The sequence below is a fragment of the Xenopus tropicalis genome, chromosome 3 (assembly GCF_000004195.4).
Source record: "Xenopus tropicalis strain Nigerian chromosome 3, UCB_Xtro_10.0, whole genome shotgun sequence".
Lineage (NCBI taxonomy): Eukaryota > Metazoa > Chordata > Amphibia > Anura > Pipidae > Xenopus > Xenopus tropicalis.
Genome location: NC_030679.2, coordinates 28,886,080 through 28,899,597, shown reverse-complemented (window position 1 = coordinate 28,899,597; position 13,518 = coordinate 28,886,080).

Genomic DNA, 13,518 nt, shown 5'->3' with positions numbered 1-13,518 from the left:
AAATAGTTGCACTTGAGACCACACATGTGTATCTATTGTTTACATGACAAAAAGTCATGTGTTTTTAAAGATTCAGATTGGATTTGGCTGAATCCGAATCCTGCCAAAAAAGTCTGAATCTTAGAAAAATACTGAACTGAATCCTGGATCCCTAGTCTATTGATGCAGGGTTCCCGCAATGCCCCAATAGGCTCAGGTCACATTTGCACTGAAAAACAAGCTCAATTGCATTTGAGTTTTGACACATTGCTGAACTTGAGTCAGGAACATTTACCCCTTGTGACCTCAATTACCCTGGTATTATTGGGAAAATGCTGCCTTGTGGGTAAAAAACATGGCAACTTGAGCTTGAAATTACACTCTACCCACTACAGCTATGATATGTACACACACAGCTCCAAAGGAACTGCCTATCCCAGCGAGTATTTGTACTGTAAAAACCTATTGCCTTGATTAAAGATTTCATTTAACCAATTTAAAACAGCTTAATTTCTCATCTGGTTTTTCTGGTTAACCTAAAGTAACCTTGTATTCCTTCTTATTCTTAAGTAGTCATTGTTTATTTTAATCTCAGATTTATAAAGGTCTTGCCAAGGGTTTGTTGAAATTAATAGAATAGCTGTTTTAAGAAGACTGAAACATTTCTGTAATTGGTTGTATGGAACTGCCCCTGCGATTTGTGAGAATAACCAATATTTGTATTAGTTTTGTTCTCTCTTCCACTCATAAAGTTTGTATGTGATTGTCTTCACAAACATTGTTCCCTTGAGTTTGCTGAACCACTATTATTGGATCACTGTACAGGTTATTATCATATAAATAAGGATAATAGTTATGCATCCGAATGTTTTGTGTGGTTCATTAACTCAGGAACTTCATTAAGGCTCAGTAGCCAAACAAAAAAAAAACCTTCTTAAGGAGAAAAGTCTGTGGAGCTACATTACTTTGCAGAATCCTATCTTACCACTGATATAGATGTGGATCACAAGTGGATCCAAGAGCTTTGAATATGGCATTTTTATGGGTGCCTACCACTGCGCCTTGTGATCATAAATGAGTCCTACTATCTTTAATGTTTAGGGACCCATTCATGAAATCACAATTTTTTTTTTATAATTTATCATTTATGACCACCATAATGTCATTAAACTTACACTACTTTTTCGTGGTTTGTGTTAACTTTCCATGAAAAAGTTGTATTTTTTTGCCATTTCGGAATTCATTCAAGCTTTGGTAACGTGACTATCTTTTGGCCAGGTTGGATCTGTGCCATTGAGTCCCATGGAAGGCTTCCAATATCATGCATTGAAGTTTCAAAGCCAAAAAGGTTTTCGCACCGTTTACGATCGTTCAGATACAAAAATTTTGTGACTTTCGGATTGCAACCACAACATTTTTGTATGACCGGGAAAATAATTTTCGGGACATTTTGGAACATCACAAATTATCATGGTAACTGAATTTTTTCCAATAATGCTTTTAACCACCCAAAATTTGTGCTTTAATGAATGGGCCCCATAGTGTTGTTATTTATAGGAACAGTCAAGTTTTGTAGGAAGCTAATTTCTAAATGTCATCCCTGGTTTTCAAATGGAAATGGACAATTTCAATATTGTACATTCATTCTCCACCAGCAATAATATTAATTTAGCACAAAACTGACCTGTATTATTATCAAGGCCTCTATCAGCTGAATAATGGTGCTCAGTGCATTTGTATACATTAGATTGCCTTGCATTATTATTAATTACTAGACTTCTAACAATGTTGATTTAAAAGAACCGTTTCTTCAAGTTTACCTAATGACTCATTTTACATCTATCTGCTCTACTGGGTCACCAGCAATGGCATATATTAGGAGGCAAGTGACTTATTTTTCCAATATTTTTGGAAAATAACACTAGTATGGTTCTGTCACAGATGGCTTGTATTTATATATTTAATATCTTGTCTTAGACTCTGGTGGAAATAAGCGCCATTTCGATATTTCACCACTCGCCAACCTCTATAGCTTTTTTCTGTAAAACTAAGTTCTGCAGATTATAGTGTTTGGGAGTTATATCACATTACTAGAAAGAGTGGAAATTTATAGGCAGTAAAATGCATTGTTTTTAGGGTTCAAGGAGCAATGGGCTCCATAAAATGTACTTAAACTCATTTTATCACTTTGCCATGTTCTCCAAATGTACACTTTTTATTTTAGAAAGAGCTTTAACATGAAAGCATTATTGATAGGTTCCTTCTTGATTATTGATTTAAGGTGAAAGTCCTAGTGGCAATATAATCCTTACCTGGAAATCTGCTTTTGAGGTCTAAGAGCTCAGAAATAAGAAATGTCAAATAACATTACGGTTAATATTATGAAGGGCAACAGCAGTTTCCATTATGGAGCCCACAGATGGTAAAAACTCTTCTTATTACAGTTGGAAACCTAGCGTATGTTCACATAGATTCATTCTGTATCTTTCTACTGTCTAAGAGAAAATGAAGAAGGCTGATAGGATGTGATTTACCTCTCTGTTTAGCTGACTATGGTCTGCTTGACCATAATCCTTTTTGGCTTCTTTGAATTGATTATTATTATTATTATTATTATTATTATTATTATTATTGTTATTATTATTATTCACATATCATAACACATATTTATAAAAGCCCATTATATTCCCCACTGCTATACAAAAAAATAGGTGTATACATTGAACATACAGATTACAAACACCCATACAAAAGGCAAAGAGGAACCTTCCCAAAAGAGCTTACAATCTAAATAATACCAAAGGAAGCCCATGAAAGGTAATAAGATAACTCCTGCCAGACAGATAATGAAATTGTAATTAAGACCAAGGGGCCTATTTACTATGCTATGTAAAAAATGGCACCAAAATTCGTAAGAAATCTAACCATACCCGCAACCTTGAATTTTCTTGACTGATTCCCACATTGGGTCCATACTATCAATTGTCTGCCACCGCACCACAAATTCCCTTATTATCTCTGGCAATTAACATTCATCAGAGTCCAAATCAATACAAACTAATGAATGAATATGATGCAGTGCTTAATTATCTGGTTCTACCTTTAAGATGCCTTAAACTAATTGCTAAATTAAGTAGGTGGTTCTTGGGCTCATATGACTAGAAATATTGATATTTTACATATAATATCATACACCCTATTTATTATGTGATGGAGTGCATCTATTGACTAAGTTTTTTAAGCAAAAATAGACTCAATTCCCAATTCAGAAAATTTCAGCTCCATAAATTTAGTGTATGCAAAACCCAAAGAACTGAGGAGCCCAGACAAAAACAAAATGTAATCTGTATTTATTCATTCATATAATTTACATTGCTGCCTCTGACAGCATTTATAAATATATATCGATATTAAAAATATAAAGTATAGCATTTAAATGAATAGAGTCATAGGGACATTGATGATTCTTTAACAGAAAAAATGGCTAATGTTCTGTATGCCATTAAAAAAGGGGCTTTGAGGGGATGGAAGAACAGAGTGTACTGCACAATTCCAGTTGCATTTGGTCACTAATTTCTATACATTTATATAAAGGTACCTTTATAACATGAATAATACCACTAGACAGAGGGTTTTATTGAGTAAATTATTTAAAAAGTATTATGCATAGATAAAACTTTACTACTAAGTTCAAAAAAGCGGCTGTGGTTAGAGACTAATTGAAAATAAAGGTTTAGAAATATGAAGTAATGGCAGAGAAGAGAAATACCTATGTGCTTATTCCTAGAGCCAGTGTTGTCAGTGCAGAGTGAATAAGGAAGATGTGTCACTCCAGCCAAGCATCTACAGCTGTGCATTAGAGCAGTAAGCCCCTTCAGGCAAAGTAATAAGGTGCAATTATAGTGTGGGTTGGACAGTTATGAATGAATCTTGAGAAACACCTCCCAGGCTTGGTAATGTGTCTGTCAAATGGAATTCATGCCTTCCTCCAACCACCCTTTCTCAGCAAAGAAACGGAATATGTAGAGAGAACATAGGAAACACTAACACGATTTTACTGTCCAATATTAACAAATTAAAAAGTGCAATCTCAGTGGAGACTTTAATTCATTTCCAAGGCAGAACTTTTCTTTTCTTTTTTTTCCCTGACAGGGGTCACCTGATGTATTTTCTTCAACGGAGCAATTAGTGTTGGCTCTGTAGCACTCTTCTTTAGGTAATGGTAAGCCTTGGGATATAACCTGGAACAGCAGGATGAAAATGTTCAGATTCTTCTAAGCACTGATGCCTGAGGATAATGCAAGGCTGCTAGGAAAGGCAATTCCTGCCAATTAATGCCAAGTCAAGATTTATTATTGCTATTAGCATCATTTATTTGTGAAGCACAAACATGGCCGGCAGCATAGTGCAGAACAGGGGCATAGCTACAGTCAACAATCATTGTCAGAGATACAAAATGATGTGACAATTCATGCGGGTTCCAAATAAACCTGCACTTGGGTAGTAAGGTACTTTCTGCATATTTAGCTGACATTTTTCCATATTTAATATACAGTAGGCATAGTTTGATTTCAGGTAAAAAAATTAAACTGAAATGTGTTGGTTTAATAATGTTTGAATAGGTTTTGTTTTTTTAAAAAAAATTATAATAATATTTGTAATTCTTGGAAAATGCATAGGCTTGTGGAAAGTAAATGATTACTCCGCCACAGGGGAAAACACCTTAGGAAACTGTAACATTCAGGAGAATAATGGTGCTGCATTGAATTACTATCAAAAACCAAAAACAGAGGCATACAGTACATAGATGTGATTCATTACTTCTGTAATATATGTTTTAAAGCAGAGGGCCTTTGGTTTTCTGTACAAGGAATCTTTCCATAATTTGGATCTCCATACCTTAAGTCTGCTAAAAAGGGGGCAGTTAATAAAGAGGGCAGACAGCTTGAGATAGTGTCAGCTCAGAGAGGACTAATCACAAGATGAAGTACCAACATTTTATAAACTTTAACTCTCAAAATATTGTATTTGCTTTACAGAAACAAAATAAATAATGAAATAAATGAGGTGTTGCAGCCTATTAAAAAAATAAAAATTAAATGTAGCATTACAGTAAGGGATATTACTCAATGCCGTGATTCATCTCTAGATAGGAGAGCTGGAACATGAAATTGACCTTGAAATGTTGTAGGGGCTGTTTGCAGTACATTTCCAAGCCTTTATCAATATTATGCTGCTTGTGTGCTTTGCCAACGGAATCAGCCAGCCATTTGCTTGATCATTCATATGTTCTAATAAGCAGCAAATCTTTCTTTTTTTTTTAGGATGTCACATACAGTAATGAAATCAGTGAAGGAAGAAGACACCTACATAAAATCTAATTGTTAGCAGATACAGAACTAGGAATGCAGAATATTTAGATAAAGACACCCATGGCTCAGTTTGCTCTGCAAAGAGCTACAGTGTGTCTAGTTTGCCTTTCTCCATGTATTTCAAGGGCTTGTTTATTTTTTTAGTAGGGTAACATTTGTCATATTCATGCTGTTCATATAGGCCTAATAGCTCTCCAGAGAATCTTACTCAAGCAGGTATTGCCTTCCAAATCCCCCATTGTTGATCAAGTCAGTATTATTGGACTATTTTTGGGGCTAAACGATGACTTCCACTCTCTGACCAGGGTTTACTTCGATATTTATTAATAGTGATGAGCGAATCTGTCTGTGACGGCGAAAATGTCGCATGTTAAAAAAAAATTTGTCGCCCGCGGCTATTCTTTCGTCGCGCGGCTATTCTTTCGTTGTGTGGCTATTATTTCGTCGCCCGCGGCTATTATTTCGTCGTCCACGGCTATTATTTTGTTGCGCAGCTATTATTTTGTCGCCCGCAACTATTATTTTGATGCGGGTGACAATTTTTGGTCGTGCGGCGAATTTTTCTTCGGCAAATTTTTTCATCCATTTCGTGAAACAATCCGCCAATGGTGAAACGCGGAAATTCACTGCGAATCCATGCCTGGTGAAACATTTTGCCCATCACTATTTATTAAGACTGAAAATCCTGTCAGAAGAAGAGTCCATAATGAACCATGAACCAATGAACAATCAGATCAGCATGATAGGGCCCACCACTTAAGTGGACAGTTCAGACAAGAAAATCATTCATGTGGCAACAAGTGATCTATCCGTATATGGAGGCTTTCATGTAATAATAGTTTTTGTTCAATTTCCTACGTAAAAATCAAGGTAACATTGATTTCTCTGAGAAGCAGAAAATGGTGGGATGTTAGTGGTTGACATTTTTGAAGATAAACCAAGAATATACTTTATTTTACATGTCCCGCAATTAAGAATTTCAGTTGTGTGACAGCTCTTCTATATATTTCGTTTTCCTTGGATAAATTGAACAAATAGTTATTTATGTCAACCAATATTATTATTTGCTTATAAGAAACAGACACAAACAGCTGCATTTAACAATGATGTTGACAAACTGACATAAAATCAATGATCGTCAGCTGGAATAAGGTCCAGGGAGAGTCCTTTCTTCAGAGTTTTAAATAAAAGAGGTAAAAGTCCTGGTAATGATGTGTTCATATTACAAGGCACTGTGTCTGTAATGGCTCATCACAAATAAACTTTTGTGCACATAAATGCCTTGTTTCTGAATTATATTCTAAAAAATGTCCCTGGGCCATTTGAAAAGAAATAGTCCTATTCTTAAATCACAAAATTTGTGTTATTTTATCTCTCTCCACACAAATAACAGTGCAAGAAATGTATAAAATTTGCCAAGCCAAATGTCATGTAGAGTATATTATTCATGACCACATTAAAGTCATCTAAGCCTTTTGAAATCCATAGGAAATCTTACATTTCTTTGGAAATGGACAATGACATATCATTCTGCAGGGGATATAAATATACAGTGACTACTGAGAACACACAAGCTTGAGCAGTAAACTAAAAAGGGTTATATTGCATAAGCATAAAGAGCAACGGAAGTAAAAATGGAAATAAGCAGTAAAATATAGCAAAGTCCAGCAATAACTAAACTAAGCAGTTCTGAATGATATGAAATGTAGCTAACACTTTCCCTGCATAGATCAGTAAGCGGTTAATGAGAAAGGATAAGCTAAATATGTCTGCCTTCCCATCATACTATTTTAACACACAGTCGTCTTGATAAATGTGGTACATTATTTACATCACTATGCTACAGTTCTAACAATTCTAATTAATCACATCAGAGAGTATATATATATATATATATATATATATTCTGTTACAACTCCCTAAAACCTATGTATATAATAAATAATGCACGCCCCTAATATGAGGATATTAGAAATCACTTTGGAGGTCCATGACTTGTATAAAAGTACTTCAACCTTTACATTGTCATGAATCTTCTTGTTAACTCCTTGGTCACTATCCCTTTTCCATTATTAAGAGAAAAATGTTAACATTAAAAACTCAGAGGAAAAAAAACCCAAGCAAGTCGAGGTATTGGGATGCAGAAACCATGAGTTAGCTTAAAAACACAAGGGGGTCTTTAAGGAGACACTCATGATCATACTACAACCCACCCTTTCTGAATGAAGTGCTGCCCAATGCAATGCTCTCCATTCTAGAAGCACAAAGAGCTGCTTAAGGTGCATCATGCAATGTGCTTTGCACCCATTATTTGAACTTGACTCATTGCCGTTGGTAGCTTAATGTGTTTTGCTGTTTGTTTATGTAACCACAAGCCTAATTTTCCCACTTCTTCTCTACAATCAAGCAACTACTTTTCAGAGATTACAGAATTCTGTTCTTGCTCGAGTTAAAAGCAAATATAGTCTTTCCCTATTTTTCCTGTTCTCTGCCATTATGTTTTTCATTACTGAACATTTTGTCAAATGAAATAAAATTATATTCAGCAACCCCATTCCCTTAGTTGGTTTATTGTGCAAGTATTATTATGCATGCCAAAGACTAACAGCCATTTAGGAAGAGGAGAGGAGAAGGATTGTCACTTTAGGGCAAGATACCAATCTGCATTGAGTTAGTAACAATTTATAGAAACAAAGGAAATCCTAGCTATAGATTTATCATCCTCCATTTATACTGTATATTAGTGCTTCCATTGGTTACTTGTCTATTAAAATAATCATGCTACCATTCTATTAAACTGTATGTTTAAATGGAGATTATAATGTAATATAAGTACAGTACAATGGGCAGCTACAATATGACATCTCTTTTCTCTATTCTCTGTGAATTCTAATATGCAATAAACTTCACAGTACGGTATACAGTAATGTACTGTATGTGATCCTCGTTTATGCCTGTTTAAGGAGAGATGGAAGTAAGAAAACCCATACTTACAAACAATGAAGTATTTCTCTTTAAGTTGGATAGATACAATTCCCTTCCAGCTTCACACATTTGCGATAATAATAATGATAACTATGATAGAACCACACTCAAACTTAACCTAGCAAAAAACAGAGCTCATGGTCTTCCCGCCCAAACCTGGCCCTCCTCCTCCTTTCACCATTACTATTGATGGCATGACCATCAACCCTGTAAATTCTGCACGCTGCCTTGGGGTTATCTTTGACCAGTCCCTCTCCTTCTCTAACCATATTAATAACACTGCCAAAACCTGCCGCTTTTTCCTCCGCAATATTGCCAAGATACGCCCCTTTCTTTCACTAGTAACAGCTAAAACACTAATCCATGCCCTTATCCTTTCCCGCTTAGATTACTGCAATCTCCTGTTAACCGGCCTCCCACCTCTCTCCCCTGCAATCAATTTTAAACTCTGCTGCCAGGATCCTCCTGCTCTCTCCTAAGAGGGAACCTGCTCAGCCTCAATTAAGCTCTCTTGCATGGCTGCCTGTTAAGCAAAGGATAGCTTACAAAATCCTTCTGCTGACATTCAAAGCCCTTCACTCCTCTGCTCCTCACTACATTTCTTCACTGGTCTCTCTGCATGTTCCTGGTCGTCTCCTCCGCTCCTCTCAGAGCCTCCGTCTTTTTACACCATCCACACCCATTGGGCTCTCTCGTCTTAAACCTTTCTATCTCGCTGCTCCTTACCTCTGGAACTCTATCCCTGAATCCCTCCGTAGGGAACACTCACCCACTCTCTTTAAGAAAAAGCTCAGCTGTTACCTTCTGGAGCACTAAAACATTATTTTGCCCAGTCCTGCGCTTAAGGGCAAATGCCCATACCTGGTGCACTCTTACCTTCCAGTTTGTGCCTGTATGTTACCCAACCACTTAGATTGTAAGCTCTACGGGGCAGGGACCTCCTTCCTACTGTGTCTCATACCACATGGCACTTATATATATATATACATATATATATTTATTGTATTTATTTATTATATCACTTGTCCTCCCTGTGTGAAATTTTGTATTCTGTAAGACTGTACAGCGCTGCGTACCCTTGTGGCGCTTTATAAATAAAGTTATACATACATACACTGTGGTTCTGGAATGCAGAATCAAACAAATACTTTTTGTTAGTAAGATTAAGATTAACATTATTATATAATAATATTTATATATTATATTTAACATCATTTATTAACAAGGATTTTCGTCATTTTATCATTGTTTGAAACCACGACTAAACTCATTTTCAGGAATTGCAGTCGTTTATTAAAAAATCCGAATGGAAAAAGCAAGAACAAAAATGACACTTTTTTGTTTTCTCGTGCGAAAACCTCAACTTTTTAAATCTGAATACCTCTAAAACCAAGGTTTAGGTGACGAAGGTGACATTAATGTTTAGGTTAGAAATAAAGGAGAAATAAGAAATTGCATTTAGGTGGGATGGAAAAGTAAACACCTCTTTGCAGAAGAGGAACTGTGCATGTTAAATATCCTCCTGCAGTTGTAACAGGGACAAATACAGGGGTCCCCAACCTTTCTTACTCATGAGCCACAAATGTAAAAAGACTTGGAGAGCAACACAAGCATCATAAAAGTTCATGGAGGTGCCAAATAAGGGCTAAGATTGGCTATTAGGTAGCCTCTATGCACAATATCAGCTTACAGGAGGCTTTATTTGGTAGGAAATCTTGTTTTTATTCAACCAAAACTTGCCCCCAAGTCAGGAATTCAAAAATAACTACCTGGTTTGGGGGCACTGAGAGCAACATCCAAGGGGTTGGGGAGCAAAATGTTGCCCCCGAGCCACTGGTTGGGGATCACTGGACTAATACAATTTGCATATACAAGTATATACTGTAGATATATACTGTATGGAAGAGATCAAGATTGTGTCACATTTTTGGTTTACCGGGTACAATAGGAAGGAACTTTTCCACCTAGCCTTGTGCCTTATGCTCAAAAAAACAGTCCAGTAGCTCCACAATGGCAGTTCAAACCATGCAGTTACTGCTTCAAGCAATCAGTACAATGTTCACAACTGCATTCTGTGCCATAGACAATATATGACCTAATGGTATTTGGGGGTGCAGCTTTTTAAAATTTTGCGTCCTCTACAATTACTTAGTTCCCCAACACAATTTAAAAATAAAATTCACTGTTCATGTTTAGGTCTCCTTAAGTTGAAATCACTGTTATGCACAGTGATTCTTTACTAAAGGCTATGGGAGATTGTGACTGATGTGACTCTCTCTCTCCGACATCTAAAAAATAAAAACTGGGCGCAGGAAAGTTAATTATTAAGGGCTAAAATACACTTTACCAATGATAAAACAGCAATCAGTGCATTCTTTTCTCTCTCTCTCTTCATAATTAGATCACCTTTTAACATTAAAATAGAATTGAAGTTGACAATAGATATGAATTGTAGGTTTAGTCATTCCCGTAAAAATTGTTGAATTCTGGGCAGGCCTTTAACCCTTGCCAATTTAGCTAGCAGTTGATTGTTCACCAACGTTATATATTTAATATCTTTTAAGCAAGGGACTTATTCTCATTTATGAAGGGGTTTTTTTTTCTATTATTGTCAAAGCCAATATAATTTACAAGACAAGATCAGTGCCTAAGAGATTTTTTGTTATTATTCTTTTAATATCATTGCTCTGTGGTTACATGGCCAGTACCTTAAGCGAGTGATTTAAATGTTCAAGTAATGATGTCTAAGGAAGACGGATTTTCTTCTGGGAATCAGTGCAGCACAGAGTAATGACCAGGAAAAAGGCATTGGCAAATAAGGATAGATAAATATGGTTAGGGCATGTAATGATTGGTTTAAACTACAATTTGCTTTTAAACTGTTTATTTATAACTGCTTTGGAGAAGAGCCATCCAAACAAACAGGATAAGCAAATTATCCATTACTCCTGGCTTTTATTGTTATTGCTGCAATGCATCCCTAGGACTTTCACCAGCATCTTCTGCTATTCCTCTAGTGTGTGTCTTGTGTTCTTGTTTTAACAAAACAGTAATAAAAAAATATGAAATAAATGTTGATAGTGGCTGTAATACAAATATGATATGCCTATGGCATTTATTTATTGATGGGCACTATGTGCAGAATTTTAAAACCTAAATGACTTTATGCAAATACACATTTCAGTCTTGGATTTAGAAAGGGTAAAACATTGGGGGGGGGGGGGGGTTCATGGAAGGTATGAATAAAGGGTTTATTTCCTGGTGATGAAAAGAATAATATTTTATTCAAATTTTGTAGAAATAAATAAATAGGCATTACCCTAAAATTAAAATGATTTATCCAATACCTTCACTTCTAGCAATTCAAGTGATTTGCCTTTAAAAGGGGTATAAGTGGTAAAATATGTTTACTAAAGGATGCAATAAAAAGCCTGGAGCATATTTTTCCATCTAATTGAGCACTATGGAGAATAAGTGACCATTTACAGAATACAGCTCAGCATGTAGAGTGATGGAATACTGTAAATGTTCATTTTTTGTATACCTACCTACCTAGGCTATTACAGGCAAACTACATCACCTGTCTTAGTACCAGCAATATCATCAATAATATAAAGGTTTTGGAGGCAGAAGGAATGAGAATTATTGAATGACAAATAAAAGCAGAAGAAGGATCAGAGATCCTTTGAGAATAAGTCCTTGTTTGAGTAGTGATGAACACCTAGTGATCGGGGTGCCTGGAGACCACAGCAGAGGACACAAGTGGAGAGAGGACACAAGAGGGATATAGACAAGGGAGTGATTTGGGAGGGAGGACAGGCCAGAGAGAACCTTAATGTTGCAGGGAAAAGAAGAATAAAGAAATAAGGTGGAGAACATAGGTTTGAAGACTACCTTTCTACACTTGGCTGTAAGCAGTGAATGTGCGGAAGAGACACTTGTTGCCAGGGGGCACAGAAGGGTGTCAAAGGTAGATGCTGGATGTTAGAAAAGGGTAGATTAAGTAAAGTATTTTTTGTTATTTAATTATAGTAGGAAAATATGATTCGCATTGTAAAAACACTTGAACACTTGCACTTCCCCATTGAAATTAATAGCGGTTGCTGGAGGGTGTTGTTGGCAGAAAACTCCAAGATAAAATAGATGACTGCATAAGAAAAGAAGGGAGGGGGAGGTGGATGGCGTGAAACCTAAAATAAAGTGGAAAAAGAAAAGTCCTTGGGATCTGAAATTGCATTCTGGGAAGGTTTGGATAATCAGCTGATAGTGTATGACTGTAAGTTACGTTTCTATAGAAGGATGAGATCAAAAGAAATACATGAAACGGAATTACAAATGTTAACTGTAAAGAAGTTAGTGGATTTATTAAATATGTAGAGTATTTTAATAATCATTTTGATACTTATTTTTCAAGGAAGACAATAAATAGAGAAAGAAGAATTAGACAAAGGGGAAGGAACAGAAAGAAATCAATGGCATAATAGCAATTTGAGGCAGTGAATTAGTTTAGGTGTTTAAGGAATGTAAAAAAGTACTAGGATATGAAACTACTGAAAAATGAAAGCTTCTATGCTGTGTGGTCTTACATCCACCAAAGAAGAGGATTCTTTCCGGATTTACTGTATCTACCCCAGTAGTAAAAACAAATTGTCTGGATCCTGAAATTACCCATCATATAAGGACCCTGTGTGGAGCAGTCAATAAAGGACCAAATCCATGTCTCTGTGCAGACTTTGCCAAAGGGATTTTGAATCTTTTATAAATAATGGGCCAGATTCAATTTAGTGAGGAAACGTTATCTCATGGTTTATGACATGAAAACGTTCCATTCAAGGAGAAAAAACTTTTTTCCTAATTCAGTTCCAGGTTTTCCCATAGAATTTAATAGAGACATGATAAACTATGAGATATGTTTATTTTTGCATCTCAAATAGAATCTCATTCATCAGGTTTCATGTCATAAACCTTTCTCTCACTGAAATGAGTCCAATGAGCCAATAGGCCAGATTTAATTCAGTGAGAAAAAGGTATCTCTTGGTTTATCATATGAAAACTTATGGACAAGATTTAATTTGAGGAAAAACATTTTCTCCTAATTCAGTTCCAGTTATTTCCCATAGAGTTTTCACATGATAAACAGTTGAATTGCATCTCTAATTAATTCTCATCCATGAGTTTTCAT